At 38.0% G+C, this 22,485-nt stretch overlaps 1 protein-coding gene across 2 annotated transcripts in view; it reads left to right on the top strand.

The window, feature by feature from the left end:
• The window catches only part of ADD2 (adducin 2), a 906,318-nt gene that overhangs the window by 338,947 nt on the left and 544,886 nt on the right, over positions 1 to 22,485 (top strand). The gene's annotated exons all lie outside the window — the stretch shown is intronic.

Here is a 22,485-nt window from a genome sequence, read left to right as displayed (position 1 = left end):
GACATTTTTATGTTCTCTACTTCTACTACCATTTTCTGTTTTTTTTATTTTTAATATGTAGTGATTATCTAGACGTACAGAATTGAAAAACTTCCACACTGAGAAGTTTCTTACACTGTTTTTTTTATATATGTAAATCCACACATACTTTAATATTCACTGTGATAGGTAGTCCATGCTTCCTGTAGGGGTGCAGACAAAGCTGACTTAAAGCTGACTTGTCTACACTTTCTTGAATGGTGTCCCTGTCAACACCATACCAGTCTACAATGTTGATTTCTTGACATTACTTTGTAATTTACTCATTTTAAACATGAGCATTCATCCAAGTTCTAATGTACAGGAGGTGCAGCTCCGTTGCATGTCATTTAACAGTTTCTGTGTCGCTCCACCATTTTGTTTTGCCTCATTATCATTCACAATATCTCATTATATGGTTATTAGCGTATAGCATGACTGGCTATGCTGCTTGGGCTGCCCATATTGTGGAGCCTGGTTTTCTGAATTTTGCATTCCCTACTTCTGCCAGCTCATCACATAAATTTACTTAATGCAATGTGTAAAAATGTTTTATGAATCCAGACTCAACTCTCAAGTATAATATCCCCACCCAGTAACCTAGACTAAACAAAATGGTGTGCTATTGCAATGTATTAGAAAATTTGGTAATCCATACCATTGGCATGATTAATACTTAAACATTTATTGAAAAGAAGTATGACAAAAATAAGTAACAAACTGAGATCTTATATAATACCCATTTTAAGGGGAATTAACACACTTATGCGAGGCTTAGAAAAGGTTTATTCAAAAATGAGCACTTTTGTCAAATACTTCATCAGATCAATTATTTTACAAGAAACAGTTCTTAATTAGTCTTTAGTTTCACTGGACCAGGAATGGGGAGTGTTTGGAACACATTGCTCATCAATCAGGTTTGGGAGCACTTGAGCTGGCTGGAGAAAAGTGAATATTTTAGCCATGATTTGTTAGTGCATTGGGATTGGTAAGTGGAGTGAATTATCCAATCCTAAAGGAGAGGTCAGCTTCTAGTGTAGCGGGTTGCTCAAATTAGTTGCTTGGGTGACTGATGCTTCTCCCTTGTCTTACAGTTTTCAAATCAAAAGTGGGTGTTAAAATTTGTGTCCTCTCCAATACTAAGGACACATTTCACATATTCTTGTTTATCATTCAAAGAAAGATGATATTAAATATGAAACCCTGCAATCCCTGTTTAACATGTTGAACCTTATTTAAACTCATGAGTAATAAAAGTAGCCAATTACACTCCCAAAGTCCACTTTTATGGGACTGGTCTTAAAACTTAGGAAAAGATAGTACCTGCCTTTGAGCATTTTTCATCACTCAAATGCCAAATTATGAGGTTGTAGTATTACCAGATCTGTATAAATAGATGTGATGCGCACACCATCCAAACACACCACATTATGTTGAATGCTCCACACTGGAATAGAACACAAGAAGTGTTCTACTGATCTGCATCATGAGGTGATGGCTCTACATTCCATTCTCCAACTGGCTCAGAAGTTGTAGTTTTAGCCAACCAGCATAAAGAGCATAAGGCCAATCAGAGAACAGCTTCTAGAGGCAAAGTGACCAATCACAACTCTGCTCATTTTCAAACCACTGTGATACTTTGAAAAATGATATCATCTGATGCTTTATTCATTGTTTTGTTTTTAAAAAGGGAAACAAGGAGTTCAACTGCACTGTCCCATGGATTTTGCATATGGCGCCATTATGGTGGAGAGTGGCTTTAATTAAAAGCTCTGTTTCATTTGTTTGGTTGTCTGATGCAGTTTGTGTGCACTGGGTTTAGTGCTATGGCCTACTAGAAGCCAGGTTGATTTGACTCTGTAGTGCTGCTTACTACAGACAGTTATTTATTTATTTATTTTTGTGCCTGGTACTCCTGGAATAGGTTGGATTGTCAGCTACTGAACCTGTTATTTTAAGAGGAGGGTGGAAAGTATTCCAAAATGTGTAGGCAAGCATACCTGTTCTGAGTCTTCCTTGATTTTGCCTCTTATTTATGCCTTGTCCCTCCTAAAAAAATGTATTTATTTTTTTAAATACCAGATGATCTATTAATATCAGATTTTTTTTTCAGAAAATACATTCTCATGCAAAATGAGATGCACTAATAACTTTCTGAATGAATTATAATATGCAATAAATTACCATTGATTTGGGGCCATTTGCTCCCCATAACATTGGGCTCAGTCCTTCATTTTTGATCAGAGAAGCTGAAAGCTACTACCTGCAGAAGTTGTTCTGGAGTTTGACAGAGCTGTAGTAAGGGGTAAGAGGATGAGACATTGTTTGGTAATGCATAGATTTGCCTCTGTACTATCCCTGATGTTTGCCTTATGTTTTTTGTCCTGTCCCTTGCAAACATTTTTATTTTTCTGCTACATCACTAAGGGTTATAGGCCAATGTTAGACATTGATGATATATATCTATTGAATAAGTGAATTAAAATATTATTAAAAATGCACTGTTGTCCCCATTATGTTTAGCTTTGTCCTAGATTCTCAGCAAAGAAGTTGGGAGATATGAGATGATAATCTGTAGATGTTTTGTTCTGTTTTTGTTTTTTTTTACTAGGGCTGCAGCATAGGGAGGGGATCTTCTGAGATGTGTATGCATACTTTTGAAGCGTCGCTGATTTTGTCTCATATTTTTACCCTGACTCTTGTAAAACATTTGATTTTCCTGGTTAATTACTGCAGATTAGTCAGTCAATGTTAGACATTAATACTTCATGCTTCCTGTTCATTAAATGCATGCTGATGCAAAGTGTGGGACATTAGAGTGTCACTATTTCTTCAGAAAATGCACACTAATGCAAAATGTGTTGTTCTATTATCTTTGTAAGTAAATTAGAATAATGTATGTCTTCTCTTATAGAATAATTTGATAACACGAATGTTGAGTGTGCATTTTTGACTGATGCATACTTTAAACAAAATGCTTTTGGTTGAAAGATCACTTCAGTTCACCCTGGAAATGATACAGTTTCACATACTATGAAAATAGCGTATTCCAGAATTTCCTTGTCACTCATTATTATAGTCTGTGTTCCACATTGGCCTCTCGAGGCTGAGACCTATGCTAATAAGCATCTTGGAACAAAGCTGCAACACCGTTTAGAGATTTGCTTTTATGGATCCTGATAATCCCAAGTTTGAGGCATACAGAACTGAAATTACTATTCATTTTAAGAAACCCACTTTTATCAGGTAGCCAAAGGTCAAAGTGCTGGAGACAGAAAAATAAAAATGTAACACATGCTAGAGAAAGATATTGTCTGCTTATACTGGATTGGCATTTCATGCAGACCAGCAGCCAGAAGTGTTGTAATCAGTACGTAACAGCATCTGTCTAGTGTTTTCAGTTGTTCTACCAAGCTTCCCCATATCAAGCAAGCTTTGATGTGTCTAAGAATAATTCAGCAAGCCTAGAAAAAATAAATAAATAAAAATCACATAATGTTTAGATGCATGAAGTGAAACCGTCAATGAATAATGTATGAGACTAAGTGTAATACTCATAGAAAACCTATAAACTCCAAAACTAATGAGTCCGTGAAAATGTTAGAAGGTCATGGAATACACATAGAGAACATATAAACAATACCAAAACTAAGAAGAGTCCATAAAAATGTTGGAAGATTGTAGGTACCCACACAATCCAGACAACAGTCCAGGAAAGGGCATTTGACTGAATTTAAGTGTCACACTATGGGTGTTACAATTCCTTCCTTTTTTTTTTTTTTTTTTTTTTAATCTTGAGAGTGGATGCTCCTTCTGCTTGAATTTTGAATATGAACTGCCTCGGGGCAAGACACATGGTTCTTCATCTCCCTTGCTAAAGGGGGGAGGGGTAGTCTGATCTACATCATTAGCTTCAAAAATCCAAAATGCACCATCAAAGTTTTGGTGCTTCTTTCTGTGTTAAGTAAAAAAGAAATTTGTAATAGTTGTTTTTGATTTAAAATTGAAATAGAAGCATGCCATTGGAATTTTGGTTCTTAAATATCACAGAGTTTCATTACAGTTAAGAAAGACTAAACAGAAAAAAAATAATGAAAACAATATAACCCAGTTTTTAACTTCTGAATTACTCTAAAAGGAAATATAGGATCATATAACTTCTGTAGTACTCAGTGAAGAAAGGAGTGATCATTAACTTTCTCTGCTATATGTTTTACCAGTGATCATACCTTTCTTTTTAAAGCATACTCTAAGTTAAGGGGTTGAGATATTGTGATATATTATTTATATTGTATGAGTATACATTTATATATTTTTATTTGTAATTAATTTTTAATTGATATTCTTGTCATGTTATATTTTCATGCATTGTAAAAGAGCTTGTTTCAAAACCTTTGCAGTTTTTTGTCTTATTAAAATTGGTGGTTCTGGTATTCTTTTGTTGTTTTTGTTCTGTTAATTCAGATGTTCACCAGTGGTAATGGGTTCTAATTTGGTCACTCAGACTGTATCTTCAGGACAAAATGGGTAAAATATGTACTACTCACTCCATGCCACAGCATAGGATCATGTTAATTATCAGACAGATTCTGTGTGTCATACTGTAACACTGAAGAATTTCTGGTAAGCAAGCAAAAATAATTAAAAATGTTATCCTTCTAATGATGGTTTTGTGAGGCTTAAAGACTGTTGAACTAAATAATTTGATTAATATTTCCAAACTGGCTAAAGGGTACAACACAGAGGCTGTTCTGCTGAATACCTGTTCCAGTATGCATGCTTTTACAAAAACAATATCAAAACAGTGGCTTTCTCATAATACGTCGGCTCCTTTTGCATATACTTCACTGTTTTACTCTTCATGTTTTCTTATGTAATCGTGACTTTTGCTAAGCTGACCAGTTTATTATTCCCTGAATTACATTATCTCTGGATATATGGTTGATTCTAGAGTCACAGTTTCCATTCGTTCCATTAGGCCATGTTAATTCCCATAATAACAGATTCAGCCAAAAGTGGATTGTGATGTTAGGTAAACTGCTAGCAAGTGGCAGCGAATTCTAAGCTTAGTGACTTACCTTTTCATCACTCCTGCTTTCATTTCGTAAGAAAGTTGGTAATTCACCCGTGGAAGTTTATTGATTTACTAATGTTCTCTTGCACCTACAGTGCTTATTTAGTTGTTCTTTTTTGCTGGTGTTCGCACTCTTAAGCACTGGATTCCGATCTTCTATGCTGTGCTAGTAAAGAAATAAAAAACTGCAACTATAAAAAAGTGTGATTGTCTATAAACTAAAAAGTGTATTATTGTTGCAGAGCATAAATCTGAAAAAGTGGAAATTGTAGAAACATAAAAGTAAAGTACTATCTAAACCTGCTTTTCTTAATTAAGCTCAGCTCACATTCAGGCAGTGGAATCTAAATTTAATTTGTGACAAACTGGTGATGGTATTGCAGCTGACATGATAGAACAATAAGCACAGAATTTAGTATATTTTAACAGACTCGGGTTTGATTCCTGCAGCCTCAGCTGAATGATTCTTATGCTACTTGACCTTTCTTAGTCCATTGAGCATTAGCTAGTCACCTGAAAGTAAAACCGAAACTGAAAGATACATACTGTATTACCAGAGCAAGAAAATATCATTTTACATTATTTAATTTATTCATTTAATTAGGTAAGCCAGCTGAGTAAAAATAACAGCTTTGCCCTTTTTCAGGAATGAGCCAGAAACAATATTTGGTTAAGGGATTTGTTTGGTCATACAGTGGTGATTTGAAGAACCAAACCTAGGATTATAAGAAAAAGCTAATTAACAACTCAGTTTTTTCAATACACTACTCTAAACTCCAGATATGTAGTTACAAACATTCCCTTTTCCTAATTGACTTGTTTGACATAGTAATTACACAATGGTAAACAAAGTAATTACCCAGAACCTTGACAACTTCTATAGAAAATGTGCTTTGTTAAAATTTCCTTTTAATATGTGAGCTACTACGTGACAACAGATAAGTAACTTAAAGAACATCCCATGATGTCAATAATTGATCCCTACTTTCTCCGAACACAGAGGGTGAGCTTTTAAAGATTTATGCCAAACAGGCAGCTACGGCTACCCACAGAAAATATATAGGAATTAAATTATCCTCTCTGACACCCCCCTCACCCAGGAAAACTACTCTCTGTACTTCAGTTTGGCAATCCTGTTTTGATGATCTGTGTTGCCATAAACTTTATTAGAGGTGCAAATATAAAATCATTTCTGGAGTATGTGATCAAAAGCTGAATCAAATACCCTAAGCGTAAGAAAGTTCCCCAAATCAAAGTATGAACATGACAATATGGTCAGTTGAAGACTTACAAATCTTATGATTGCATTTATGAGGAAAACAATGCAAAATAGTTAACTACATTGCAGCATTTGTTTTTTTGCAAGGGAAAACGCTACTATACGGAAAGCTGTACCCAATTGTTCCTGTACTTACAAATTTTTACTCTGAAGTCTGGTGGTGGAGACGGAGGATTTATCTTTGCTAGAAAATCAATTATTTCCCCTCTCCCAAGGCTGTGTAACCTAAAAGTTTGCATATATAAGTAGTAGAGAAGTGGGTTGTGTATGCTCTTGCCCGCACACAAGTTGCACATTTTCTCATCATTTTTGTAATTTACTCATAGTTTTGCTTCTGTGTGTGTTTCTGTCATTTATAAATTACAGTTCCACTGTTTAAAATCCTTATCACTGTTTATGTACAGAAGCTGCAGATAGGGTTACCATCTTTGCATCCTACCATCTCTTGACAAATAAGCCACGTACCCTATGCAACAAAAACACATCCCCTTTCCTCAGGGACGGATTGCTACAACCCTTTTGCCCTGAAGAACCAATTTCTAAATGCAGTGATTACAGGGGTGGTCCTAGATAGTATAAAGCTTTAAACACAGACTTCCATGCATTACAGATGCTCTGAAATGCATTAATAGAGCTTTTTTCCTTGACCTTTGGTACAGCTATGACTTGAACGAAATACCATGACTAAGGAAGCAAGCTATGTCTCTTTTTCTTTCAAGGAGGAAAAGGTGTGTTCATGGCTGAATGTTCAAAGCTGGCACAGCTGGTTACCCGCACACTGGGAATAAAACTGCTTGTAAGGGCACATAAATCATATCTGGGATGACTGCCTTCCTTACTACCCCTTCTCCCAGGAAAAAAAACCTCCTATGTTACAATGGGATAAAAATGAAAAATCAGTGGGCACAGTCAACATTTTCAAGTTCATAGGTTCGTACTAAGCTAACTGCACTTCTGAGCCATTTTAAGCCTAGCCAATTATCCCTTGTGAGAATCAAACCCTGCACCTTGTGTTTGTAAGGCAAACACCTTAACCATTTGGCCATGCTCCTAATCCTGTCATACAGCTGCACCACATGCCTCCTTGGCACTAATCCTGAAAGACAGACACCTTCCATGTATCCCTCTGATGTTATACTGGGAAAAAAGTGAAAGAACAAATAATTTGTAATAACATATTTCAAATTTCTGCAGTCAGATCTACATATGCAGCATATCTTCTTTCCTGTACCCCCAGGAGATAACCACCCATATATGCATCTGATTTCAATTGTGAAGAACATGAAACAAAATAACGCTCACAGTAATGCATTACAATTTATTGCTGCTAGACAGCACACTGACTCTGTACAAATTATATTGACTTCCTTTGCATATTTCTGAGATGTGATTTTTGAGGAAAGCTAAAAAACAATGGCCACACTGTCCCCAGTAAACACACAATCTGTAGTGACCTGCAGATACCCCTGAAGTTTGTCTGTGAAGAAAATTAAAGAAATAATGACCACAATGTCCCCGGCCCACATACAAAGTATAGTGACTTTCTGTGCCCACCTCTGAACAGGGTATGTTTTAGAGTAGGTAAGGCCCACAGCACGGACCCTTCCCTACTAAAGCCACTTAAACAGCCAGACGTGGCGACCTCAAGAAGTGCTGAGCGTCTAATTGTTCTATGAAGCATTTTATGTATTACTTTTATTTACAGCCCTCAGGAGCTATTTATCACACACACACACACACACACACACACACACACACACACACACACACACACACACACACACACACACACACACACAACATGTTTGCCTAGAGGGAAATTTCTGGAAAGTCAATTCACCTGCAGCATGTTGGAGTATTGGAGGAAATCAGAGCATATGAATAAAATCCACATAGAGATAGGGAGGATATGCAGATTTCACAAAGAAAGAACCCAGGCAAGAACTCAACCAGGGTAACATTATTAACTCTGTCTAAGAACCACTGTTAAATTTCTGTCTGATATATCTTGCCCAGACCATCAAAAATAGACACTTATTGCGTGCAGTGCTGATGTTTAACTGTGATGGAAAGTGACAGAAATCATGATCGATTTGCTGCTCTTACATGTACTTCAGTGCTGCCAACCCCCACAACCCCCACACTTGCATACATACAATACATAAGCTACTGCAGTGATAATTTTTAAATTTACTTTAGTAAACACAGAACATTATCTAACACTGCTCCTGCCACACAAGATTAATGATTGCTTCATTGTAATCAAACAACATCAGGTATTAAGTCATAACCTTCTTAATCCTCTCTGTGCTGACCAGTTTCATAAAAATGAACTTCAGAGGTGTCACTTACCTTGCAAACAGATGTAGAAGTCCTTCTCAAGAGTCAGTTGCTCAGTGCTGTACCTCATAGTGACTGCACCTCTACTTTTTCTTTACTATGGAATTAAAGAAACACTGCTACAGGCAACCCACAGCATCCTCCAGACAGACAGGCAGGGGCAGAGATTCCATAGTCACTCCAGTCATTAGTGTCGAAAAGATCTTCATGATATGAACAGTTGCTACAACACAAGAAGATCTGTACATATTGATTTTGCCTCATATCTTTGATCTGTCCATCATAAAATGTTTGATTTTCCGATCAATTATTTAAGATTAAATGCACATGAATAATGTCAGATATTAAGGGTTTCATACTTCTTATTGTTCAGAATATTGGATGTTGATTTAGAACCTCCTGTTCTGTAACATTTTTAAGTTCATTAGAATAAGATTATAAAATTGTTCCTTATTTTGGGTCCTTTATTGTCCCATAATTTTTTTCGCTTTGTCCAGTACTTCTGAGCAAGTTAAGAGTTATGGTGGTGTCTCCCATACTGGCCAAAAGCACAGTTCTCGACTTGAGCCCACTGAGTACCAACATTGGCTGAGGTTCCTTTCCAAGTGTGACCCTAAATTCAAATCTAAAAGAATAAAATGTTTAGAAGGTGAAGCTATTATCCAAGAGTCCCAGCGTTCCTTGATTCTACACAATGTCCCTGGCTTTGCTTCAATCTTTTGCCCTGTCCCTCACAAAAAGTTGGGATTTTTGATAAATTGCTGACAGATTCAATCAGTATATAATGACAGGCATTAGAATTTGCTGTTACTATTACTTATGCAAAAACACATTCTATCATTTCTATGCGTAAATCAGAGTAATATTTAAAATGATCCCTAACTACAGGTTTTATCACTGCTTCTTTTGAAAAAACAGTTGAAAAGTAAGATCAAAATGTTTTACATAAAAAAAGATACAAACTGAGAGCCTAGACTCCTAAGTTTGTTCCTTAAACTCAACAGACTTCAAGGCATTGTGCCATTCTCTTTGCTTGACTTGCTTGAACAGGCGTGTCTACTGACCAGTGAACAATAAGGAGAGGTGGGTACAAGTTGGGCAGCAGTGTTAGTTTATTCTCAGCACTCCTTGTGAGCACATTTACTATGGTAACATGACAAGCATACACAGCCAAGTATGGGAAAAAATGGGAGGACCTTAATGGTGCTTCAAATATCTGAAGAACCAGAGCTTTTACAGCCAGTACTGGAGAACCAGTTGTGGGACTCCATTTCAGGATTGTCTGGAAAAAATGGACAACCGCAACTCAAGCTTCAGAAACCCAAGTAAGTGTAGAAGAATGCTGCTCCAGGAGGCTAATTCATTATTAAGTATTTCATTTATACATCTCTAAACATACAGAAATGTTGGGAAACTACACCTCAAATTACCATACATTTCTTTGCATAATTCATCAGTCATCTTAACTAATTTCTAGAGTACTGGGTAGGTGTTTATCCCCTTTGCTTTATTAGCTGCATATCCTAATAAAGTCAACAGTACTGTAGATTGCTGAAAGCCATTCACTTGCTTGGAAAATCTCTTACATTCCCTGTCACTTTCACACTTTTACAATTTTGTCACAGCTTCATGGACTAGTATTTGAAGGAAATTTTTCATCCAAATCAATGCAAACCATGGCCCAATATAATAATAATAATAATAATAATAGCCTCATGGTGTAACATCAGTATCCCAGTAGTCATTCTGAACTCCTGTGTGTTGAAAATATGATGTACAAATTGTAAGGCATACCTTAGTACCATCTACAAGAAGCATAGCATTAATCCTGTTGCCCAAATTCCCCAGTATTACAAGTGTTCTCCATGTTTCCTTGCGGTATGTATGAGTATTGCTGTTCCAAACTGACAGTTCCTTTTAGGAGCTCTGAAACTATCCATAGTAAATATAGCATTGAAACTGTGCTAGGTCCCCCTACACATTTCCTTTTCTTCCAGTGTCCATTCTTCAGTCCTTTCAGCTCTTTGCTTTGTACAAATAGGCAATTACTGTACTTTTGCTGGCACTGATCCATTTTCTTAAATTCCTTTGCTGTAATCAGTCCTCCTCTTGCCCCCTAAAGTGTTACATAGTAGCAAAAATGCAGCTCTAGAATGCATTGCCACTCACAAGTGTTTCCTCACATTGAAAAACAAAATATAGTTTGTTGTTAAGAAAGATAAGGTATTCAGTGTGTTTCAGTCATGACGTACACTTCCTAGTGTAGCACAGGTATTATTACGTACAACTTAGCAATATCTTGAACAGAGTAAGATTGTTGGTCCCTGCATGTGAATTAACTTCACATATGAACTGAATATTTGCAGCTGTTGTTTAAATATATTAAGCTATATTTACTATGGATTGTTTATGGAGTGACAACATACATTTCTGCTAAAAGTTAGATTTCTTTTCAAAGTCTCTTGTTCTCTTATTTTGCACTTAGCATTTGTGTTTTTTTTATGTATACCTGATGTTTCCTCATTGTAAAATCTCTGTCCTTGTGAGTGCAGAATATCCTTAAAATATTCAGAAGTATACTTAACTTGTCTTTTCTTAATATGGTCTGTAAGTCTCCAAGTATCAGACCTTATGAAGATTGCTCAACAAAATGTATTGTTTAAAATACTATGAACCTCTGTAGGTTGCAGAATGGCACAGCAATGCGGTCTGCTGCCTCACAGTGTTTGCTTTTCCATTGTGGCTCCTGGCTGTAATACCTTCTGTGTTAAGTCTGTATGTACCCCTATTGTCTGTGTGTTGGTCTAGTTGGGTGCTGCAATTTCTCTCCACCTCCCAAGCATGTTGTTGGTGAATTGATGATTCCTCCTCCCAAAAAAATGGTCATAGATGAGTGTTAGTTAAATGGGCAAGTGTATGCGCAAACTGTAATTGACTGGCATCATATCCAGAATTAGTTTCTCTGCTTTGTGTCTACAGAAGAAAAGACTATACCTTTATGCAAGGATCCAGCAGTAACAGTGAAAAGCTGCAAGCTGGAGCGACATATTTGGTGTGGCTGCTGTTGTGGAAACCTGGGCTTCTAAAGAATTTGCTTTTATCTTGGCCTCTAAAGAATGTGATTTCTGTCTTCATGATTCTGGAATTCTAGGTATAAATATCAAATAATTTCAGAAATAGTGGGATTATACTTGACCAGAAATTCATTGTGTAATAAAGTGTGAGATAGCTTGATAAAAGAAAATCTAAGTAAGGAAAGAAGATTTCAAATATATGCAAAACCAATTACTTTTGATAGTAGCCAATGGGAATACGCAGGCTTTCCTAGTCTCAAGCACAATAGACTGATGACAATTTAGCCCACTATCTTTATTACTAGGCTAACTTTTATTGTGAGCCATTTTAAGCCTATCCAGTTGCTCCATGTGAGAATGAATCCCTGCACCTTGTGTCTGTAAGGTAATCACCTTAACCATTATGCCAAACAATGCTCATCTTAGGAACAGGTATGGGATGAAGAGAAATGTGGTGATGGGTAGAAACATTTGAACCAGGAATGAGGCATATCTTGCCATATGCATTGAGCTCAAAAAGGATCATATAGGAAGTGTTACTGGAGAGACCAGAAATCAGTTAGTCCCCTAAGGGCAGGGCAGTAGAAGTTATAACAGGAGAACTTCAACATCAAGAAAATATCAGCCGGAGACTGGAGTATGATATATAGGAACTTGAATGGGAGGTGTATGCATTTTTGGGAACAGATGAAGGGTCGGCAATAAAATATGACCCAAAGACAACAATGCTCAGTAGGGAATACTTCAGAAGACTAAAACTAATATTGAAAACTGCCTTGACCTCTAGGAATAAAGTCCCAACTATAAGTCAGTTTGCTGTTTTTGTTCTAACTTGCAGATTTGGTGTGATTGACTGGCCCCAAACAGCACTGACTCAGCTGGACCAGAAAACAAGAAAAACAAATGATATAAAAAGAATGTATACAAAGATTATATATTCCCCAGTCTGAAGAACGTATGGGCCTCCTCAAAACTGACTGTATGTGTAGGTTGGTCTGCACATCTATTTGCTGACCTGATCAGATCTAAACGTAGTAAAAGTTTTAAAGAATGAAGAGAAAAAGTCTAAAATGACATCTCAGTTTAGTTTAGCCAAAGTATTTTGGAAAGTAGGAGAAATGGAAATCAAACCAAAAGTAGACAATAGTCAGACAGCAACTGAAAGTTCAAAAAATCAAAAGAAAGAATGTAAAGAAAAGGACCAGAAGAAATGTGATGAGTACTTTGGTCACATCATATTTTGTGTGTTATACATTGTATTTCATGAATTGTGACATAGCACAAGTCACTTTTTAGTTTTGTATATTATACAGTGTACTTCGTGAAGTGTGGCATAGCACAAGTCACTTTTTGGTTTTGTATATTATACAGTGTACTTCGTGAAGTGTGGCATAGTACAAGTCACTTTTTAGTTTTGTATATTATACAGTGTACTTCGTGAAGTGTGGCATAGCACAAGTCACTTTTTGGTTTTGTATATTATACAGTGTACTTCATGAAGTGTGGCATAGCACAAGTCACTTTTTTGGTTTTGTACGTTACACAGTGTACTTCATAGTGTGTGGCACAGTACAGGTCACCTTTTGATTTTGTATGTTATACAGTGTACTTTGTGGAGTGTGGCATAGCACAAACCACTTTTTGGTTTTGTACATTATATAATGTACTTCATGGAGTGTGGCATAGCACAAGCCACTTTTTGGTTTTGTATATTATACAGTGTACTTCGTGAAGTGTGGCATAGCACAAGTCACTTTTTAGTTTTGTATATTATACAGTGTACTTCATGAAGTGTGGCATAGCACAAGTCACTTTTTTGGTTTTGTATGTTAACATTGCACTTCGTGGATCGTGGCATAGCACAGGTCACTTTTTTGGTTTTGTACGTTACACAGTGTACTTCATAGTGTGTGGCAGAGTACAGGTCACCTTTTGATTTTGTATGTTATACAGTGTACTTTGTGGAGTGTGGCATAGCACAAACTACTTTTTGGTTTTGTACATTATACAATGTACTTCATGGAGTGTGGCATAGCACAAGCCACTTTTTGGTTTTGTATGTTATATAATGTACTTCATGGAGTGTGGCATAGCACAAGTCACTTTTTGTTTTTGCATGTTATACAATGGAGTGTGGCATTCCATAGGTCACCTTTTGGTTTAGTATGTTGTATAATGTACTTCATGGAGCATGGCATTCCACATGTCACCTTTTGGTTTTGTACTTTCTAATCACTTCTGTGCTAGAAGATTGCAGGTATTTATGAGAAGAAGCTGTGTGGAATCTCAGGTAAACTTTTTTTACTGTAGGTGTTCAGCATTACTAATATACAGTGCCTTCTCTTGGAACGTGTCCATATGATTGACTTCATTTTTGTAATATGAGTGCATATTGTAAGATGAGCATGAGATGTGGTTATCAGGTTGCAGTAGCCCACTTGGATTTATGACCCTTTGATTTATAAGATTCATAAAAATAAGTTGCTGATCTCTTCAGTAGATATGTTTATGTCCAGCTTATCCGTCTACTGATATCACTATTTCTGAGCATAAACCTTATGCCATGACTTATAAAGGAATCCATACTTAAATCCGTTTAGAATTAGTGGGCATATGATGTCTATCAATTATCTGTACATCTGCAGATGAGAAGATTTTCAAACATAACAGTGAAAAGACAGATGCCCTAAAAAAACAAGAGAGCTGTATATGGGACAGTACTGTGACATAACTGCTGTGTGGAATTTTGAGTAACTTTGACGAACAGGAGTTGCAACATGGGTATAATGATACAAGCATTGGAAATGCAAAATGAGAGTGAGCTGCTGAGGAAACGGAATCCAGGAACATCATAACGGTTCCCTACTAGAAGACCGAAGATGCATTCTTTCAAATGTGTCTTGGTCAAACTCAGAAGCCTGAAACTGCAAAATATTGAAACGGCTTTTAAGTGAATTCTTTCCCTGGGAAAGAATTTGCTTGGCCGCTTCGTTACTTTGCCTTTTTCGGCACTGTAGTGCGGTCTTGGAGTTGGTATATTTAAGTAGGGGGGATGTAATGTTTAAAGTGTTTTATTTTATTTATTTTTTTGTTGGAACAGCAAAGAATCGCTGTTCTGACAGTTTGATATTGTAAGCTTTCGCTTACATAGGGTCGATTAATCACCGTTCGCTTTTTTAAGCGTTCAATGATCTAATATAGACCCATCATAAGTGCATTAAGTGGTTGCTTTACACACATGCATACAAATATTTCAAGCATTGCCAGTATACCAAAACACTTGTTCCCATAATAAGTGTCCAGGCTGTTATTAAAAAAATCTAATTTAGTGCTTGCTTTAATGTAGTTTGGTAGTCTGTTCCATGCATAAACTTCTGTCTCAGAGAACCAATTAGTACACTTCTCATTCCTAAATAATCTTCTACATAGGTTGTCTGCTGACTCTACTAATTTTTGATAACCCCAAATATTTCCAGAGGCAGTTGTCTCAAAATCTCTAAATGCCCTATATACCTGAATAAGATCTCCTCTTAGATATCTGTGAGATACTGTGCAAGTTCGGATATTTTAGTCTTCCCTAATAACTTAAATTTTCACATCCCCGGATGCCTTTGGCATATTTCTGCTGCACTCTTTCCAGTTTACTTGTTCTTGTTTTCTTATAGGATTTCCATATTGTTATTCTCTACTCAAGTTTGCGTCTAATGTAACTAACAAACAATGACTTCATCACTTCTGATTTCCTAGACTTTATAAATCTTTTTATATAACCTATAGTTCTATAACTGTCATTAACCATTTATTTGATATGATTAGAAAAACTCATACCTGGATCTATCCATATACCTAGGTCCTTAAATGAATATACAGTTTTAATCACTTTGTGCTGTATTAAATATTCACCTTTCAGTTTATGTCTCCCAAATCTCATATGCTTAGTTTTTGATGTATTTATCAGCATATTATTTTCCTGTGCCCAAATGATCAATTTAGTCAAGATATTTTGCAGGCATCCCTTATCTGTAACACATAATCATTTTACCCAATTTCAGGTCATCTGCATGTAGACTGCAGAACACCTCAGATGAAAAAAATTAGGTCTGAAAGATACAATCTAAACAAGTAAGGGCCTAGTACAGAGCCCTGTGGGTCACCCTGACTGTAACCAAGGATTTCACCTGTCCAATTGCTATATGATACTTGCCCTGTCCTAGTTATAAGCCATGCAGCTATCCATCTTATCAAGAGTACATCAATACCTAGTTCTTCTAATTTATTGATCAGGGTTATGTGTATGACCCTGTCAAATGCTGAAGTTAAATCTATATAAATTACATCACATCACAATTTTTCATTCATAGCTGTAATTATATTGTTATACAACATCATGTTACAGGTGGTAACAGATATGTTTTCAACATATGCATGCTGATATATGGTTTCAAGTCCCAAACTATCCAGTTCAGACAATAACGTATGCAATATTACCTTATCCATTACTTTTCCACAATATGAAAGTAGACTTAAGGGTATAGATGACTCCTTAAAGACAGGTTTAGTAAGCGCATTTCTCCAATCTTGAAGAATATCTCCATATTTATATGACCTAGTGAATAATAGATATAGTGGTACTGTAAGTTCTTGCTGAAGTGTTTTCAGGTCATTATTACTAATTCTGTCTTCTCCCTGTGCTTTGTTCGATCCAGTTTGTGCAGTTCTTTTTCAGTCTAATTTAATTTGATTCCTGTACCTGAGGTTACCTGGATGTCACTAGGACAAGTTATCACCCCCTTTTGGAGCCAAACTGTTTTGCAGAAGATTTTGTAAATATATCTATAATCTGTTGTATCTGAGAATACATTTTAGAACCTGCACACACTTTATCAATTTGTATGTCTTTACTCCTTCCACATCTTATGTGTCTATGAAAAGGTTTCCTATTATGCCCAATATCTTTATATAAATTTTCTTCAAATTTTTCTTGATCTTGTCTCTCACTATGCTTAATTCGTTTGTCCAGCTTGTTTATTTCAGTTTTTAAAGTTGTAGTTTGAGCTCTCTTCCATTTGTTATATTTTTGTCTCTCATCTTAATCAGGTATCTTGTTATTATGGAAATATATCCCCCTGACGTTGTATACCTAGATCCTGATGTTAAACATGTTTTTTGATTTTTTTGCACTCAAAACTTTTCACATTCCATTTGCAGTTTTTCCACTAAACACGTCACCCCAGTTAGTTTTACATAGTGACTGTTTTGCTTTCATATAATCTGTAATTAACCTTCTGTGCATTGGTTTAGATTTCAGATTGATTATAAAGAGCATTGTCCATATTTCTCTTTCTAATGGCATAATGATGTTCATACATCCTGTTTTTAAGTTGCCTGTTGGTCTTCCCAATATAAAATGAAAAACAGGTGGAGCATTTTGCAACTGAAAATGCCTGGAGCATGCCACCTCTTGTTCTGGGTTACAATATCAAATTCTGGCCCCTCTGATATGTATTTACAAACATTGCAGCTTTTGCATTTAATAGTACCTGTGTTAACTTGGGGCTTTTTTCTTGGTCTACTTTCTAACATTTCTTTGAAATTCCTTGCTCTTGTGTTAACAAAAATGGGGGCTTCTCCTACTACCATCTGAAGATCACTGTTAGAAACTAATACTCTCCAGTTGTTGGACACTATATTTTTGATTTCTTTGCTGTCTATGTTAAAGGTTAGCAACACTGACGTAACACAAGAGCAAAGAATTTCAAAGAAATGTTAGAACGTAGACCAAGAAAAAAGCCCCAAGTTGAGTGCTGCTTGTTTTTTATACTTGATTTTGACTGGCATTCCAGTAATGTATTTAAAAAGTAATATAGTTTTTCATGCCTCACAACCTTTTTGTTTCCATCTAGACATTAAGTCAGTTGTCATGTTACCAGTGCATTGAAATATTTTTTTCCTTCTACACTTCATTTTGTCTTCATTGGGCTCTCATAATGATGATTTGGCACCCAACATAGTCGGCCTTAGGCATAGGTCAACTAGGTGGCCACCTAGGGCGCCGGTCTAGTAGGGGCGCTTTTCCAGTATTTATTTGGTATAGGTAGACCAGGATAGGGGCACCGGGTGGTGTGGTGGGGGCGCCATGGAGCCCTTTTACCTAGGGCACCAGTTAACCTAAGGCCGCTCCTGGCACCCAGGGCAGCATATTTAATTAAAGTCCCAGTTTTTGTGTTTTTGAGCATTGCTCTACCCCTTTCCAGTTGGCCACGCTCCTTCCTGTTGGCCACACCCATTCAGCTGTCTCCTACAGCCCCCCATTTGATTTGAAGTCATCAGCCACCACTGCAAATATTGCAAAATATCTGCTGTGGAAATTCTCTTCCCTAACCTTGACAAATGCATGCTATCCTGTCTGAACACATGTTCCCAAAACTAAGCTTGGATGCTCTACATATTTCCATTTTTTTAAAACAGGACATTTTTTTCCATATAGGTATTTACCCCAAAAATCTTTTCATTCACTGTGACCTGACAATTATTTCTGTATGTGATTTGTGAAAAATACATCCTAACACCAATACAAGCTATACTGTCTACCATGCTTTGGTAAAGGAATGCAGAGAAGGAATGACATTACTTGGAGAGGTGCAGAGATATATTGATGAAAAGAATCTAAGAAAGAGGACTATCTTCAAAGGGAAACTGAGGAATAGCAGTGAGGATGATAACAAGTGAAGGAACACCAAGAAACTGGTCACAGCACAGGGCATAAAGCTGAGGGAAAAGTCTGAGAAGTTATTTTCTAAGGCTGACATGACCTGACATAGTCTACACTAACAATATCTGTCAAGGATGAGTATAGGATCCAGGTGAGAATGTCAGGAAAGTGATTACGGCAGACTGGAGAAGGAGAGTTAAATTTGAGAAAAGAGAAGGGTGGGCACTCGCACATAAAAGGGTCAGAGAAGGAGGGGCACTCACACATGAAAGGGACAGAGATGGTGGGGGCACTCACACATGAAAGGAACAGAGAAGGTGGGCACACTAGCACATGAAAGGGACAGAGAAGGTGGGCACACTAGCACATGAAAGGGACAGAGAAGGTGAGGGCACTCACACATGAAAGGGACAGAGAAGGAGGGGCACTCACACATGAAAGGGACAGAGAAGGTGGGGGCACTCACACATGAAAGGGACAGAGAAGGAGGGGCACTCACACATGAAAGGGACAGAGAAGGTGGGCACACTAGCACATGAAAGGGACAGAGAAGGTGGGGGCACTCACACATGAAAGGGACAGAGAAGGTGGGCACACTAGCACATGAAAGGGACAGAGAAGGTGGGGGCACTCACACATGAAAGGGACAGAGAAGGTGGGCACACTAGCACATGAAAGGGACAGAGAAGGTGAGGGCACTCACACATGAAAGGGACAGAGAAGGAGGGGCACTCACACATGAAAGGGACAGAGAAGGTGGGGGCACTCACACATGAAAGGGACAGAGAAGGAGGGGCACTCACACATGAAAGGGACAGAGAAGGTGGGGGCACTCACACATGAAAGGGACAGAGATGGTGGGGGCACTCACACATGAAAGGAACAGAGAAGGTGGGCACACTAGCACATGAAAGGGACAGTGAAGGTGAGGGCACTCACACATGAAAGGGACAGAGAAGGTGGGGGCACTCACACATGAAAGGGACAGAGAAGGTGGGCACACTAGCACATGAAAGGGACAGAGAAGGTGGGGGCACTCACACATGAAAGGGACAGAGATGGTGGGGGCACTCACACATGAAAGGAACAGAGAAGGTGGGCACACTAGCACATGAAAGGGACAGTGAAGGTGAGGGCACTCACACATGAAAGGGACAGAGAAGGTGGGGGCACTCACACATGAAAGGGACAGAGAAGGTGGGGGCACTCACACATGAAAGGGACAGAGAAGGTGGGGGCACTCACACATGAAAGGAACAGAGAAGGTGGGTCACTCTCACATGAAAGGGGAGTTGGCAGTGTTGTGGCACTGGTATTATGGTGCTTGGTGGTTCTGAACAAAGGAAGTTAGGTGGGATGGGATAGCATAAAGGAGGTGAAAAAACTTGTTGTGGATTCAGTCTGTCAGACCTTACCTCCAAATACTGAAGAAGCTTTATTTATTTGATTTTTCTAATTTGTTTACTAGGTGGGTGTACTATTCCTAGGACCAAATGGCAGTGCATTTCTAGTGATGTTTAATTATGGTGATTTATGTTCGTCATTATTTACAGCAAACATTTCACATGAAACAGTTCATTATTTATAGTATTATAACAAACATCTTTTTCTGCAGAGAGCGATGTCAGCAAGCAGTTCAAAATATCCAAGTTTTACAGCTAGACTTTTACATCAGCTGCAGAAGATGTGATATGCCAGCAATGAATTCAGTCCAGGCTTGACATTATTTTATTTATATATATATATATATATATATATATATATATATTATATATAATGTATATATATATATATATATATATATATATATATATATATATATATACATTTTTTCACAGATATGAGTTAGCACAATTCAACAAAATAATAGAAATGCGGCATGTAAACTGAATTAAGACTAACAGCTTTGAGAATAATAGCAGAGATAAGGGTTCATAGGTAGATACTAGGCTATCTGCCCTAGGGCATTTATAAGCCTAGCCAGAGTGTATTTGGCTTCTGCCTCCCTATTAGATTAGCCTACTGTGCCTCTGTAAAGTAGGTCACAGAAGGTACCCTTTTAAGATTAGTTTACTGTGCCTCTGTCTAACAGGGACACAGGAGAGATCCCAGGGGTGAATTTGCGATTTCCCATCCACGTGTCCAAATTTTGCTTAAAGAGGGTCAGCGAGGGTCTATGTCTAACATGAATTGGGATTCTATTCCAGAGTGAGGGGAGCCTCTGGGAAATAAATTTGTCCCTCCAGCATATCCTATTTATTTTTGTGCTGAGGTTTAGGTCCCTGGAGTGTGCAGCTCTAAGGGACCTGGATTTTTTGAGGGGGAGCATGTCCATTAATTCTGGGTTTGACATGGCTTTGTATGTCAGGCATAGATTGCCTCTTAGTAGGCGGTAAGCAACTGAGTAGAGCTGGAGTTTCTTTAGTCGAGCTGCAGAGGACATCTGTTTGTAGCCCATGATCCTCTTGGTGAGGTACTTTTGGGGTCTCTCCAGTTGCTGCAGGTGTCGGGTAAGGTACATCCCAAAAGGGGCATTGTATTCATTTATGGGCCTGATGAGTGATGAGTAGAGGGGCACAATGACCTCTCTTGATCTAGATGCGAACCCTTTCGTGATAAGGTGGGCTATATAGAAGGTCTTTCTAACCACTTTGGCAATGTGATTATCAAAGGAGAGATTACTATCTATGTTGGTCCCCAAATCTCTAATTACTTCTTCCGTACTTAATGGATTACCACCTATGTGGTAATTTGTGGGCACCTTGTTTTTCCCAAAGGGGATGACTATGCACTTTTTAGCATTTAGCTTGAGGCCGTGGTTCTGGCACCAAGCATCCATCTCTGTGAGACCCTTTTGGAGGATGCTTGTGTCAGCTGGAGATTCGATTATGGCCCCAGTTTGCAGTCATCTGCGAACTTTGTCAGCCATAATCCCCCCATGTTAGCCTGAACCTCAGAGAAGTATATACCGAACAAGAGAGGTCCCAGAACTGAGCCCTGTGGGACGCCACTTGTAACTGGTTTGGATTCGGACATGGCACCTGCAATTCTGACCATGTGGGTTCTATCTCTGAGCCAGTTTGCAACCCATCTTGTGATATAGGGGTTGATATTTAAGCTGGTAAGCTTATTTATGATGCCCGAGTGGGGTATTGTGTCGAAGGCTTTTGTGAGGTCCAGGTAGGCTGTGTGGACTACCTTGCCCTCATCTATGGCTTTGGTTACTGTTTCAAAGAAATCAACTAGGTTTAAGAGGCAAGATCTGCCCTTAACAAAGCCGAATTGGGTAGGGTCCAGTGTCTGGAGGCTCCCAATGTCTTTGTTTATGAGTTCCATGATAATACGCTCAATAGCTTTACAGACCAGACTAGTCAGGCTTATGGGGCGATAGTTTCCGGGGTCCGTTGTGGCACCACCTTTGTGGAGTGGGACCACTGTAGCTGTACGCCATTCTTTGGGTACATATCCTGTAGTAAGGCTAAGTTTGAACAGTGACTTAATGTGAGGGTTCAGTTCTTCTTGGAGCTCATGTAAGACACAACCTGAGACACTGTCCGGTCCCATAGATGCTGTGTTTTTTGCTTTGGAGAGGGCAGCTTTCACCTGTGCATCTGTGATGTCAGGGAGGTTACATTCAGTTGGGATAGGCGTTTGCTCCTTTGGGGGGAAGGGGGGGAGAAGTTTGCACTGAATCTGTCTGCCAGGATGTTGGCTATGTCTGTAGGTTCAGTATATTTTGTACCGTTATGCAACAATTCAGAGCATATTTGGGAGTTTCTGCCCATGTTTCTGACATAACTAAAGAAGGCCTTGTGATTATCTTTAGTGTCTAGGGCAATTTTTCTTTCGAAACTGGCCTTTGATGATTTTATGAGGGATCGAAGTTTCTTGCTAATACTGATCAGAGATGCCTTCCCTTTTTGGGATTTTGCTCTGTCATGTAGTAGCTTCCTCCTTCTGTTGTATAGCTTATTTATGGCTGGGGTCC

The sequence above is a fragment of the Protopterus annectens genome, chromosome 9.part0 (genome assembly GCF_019279795.1).
Source record: "Protopterus annectens isolate FY-2018-M chromosome 9.part0, PAN1.0, whole genome shotgun sequence".
Taxonomy (NCBI): Eukaryota; Metazoa; Chordata; order Ceratodontiformes; family Protopteridae; genus Protopterus; species Protopterus annectens.
This window is presented reverse-complemented; position numbering and strand designations above follow the sequence as displayed.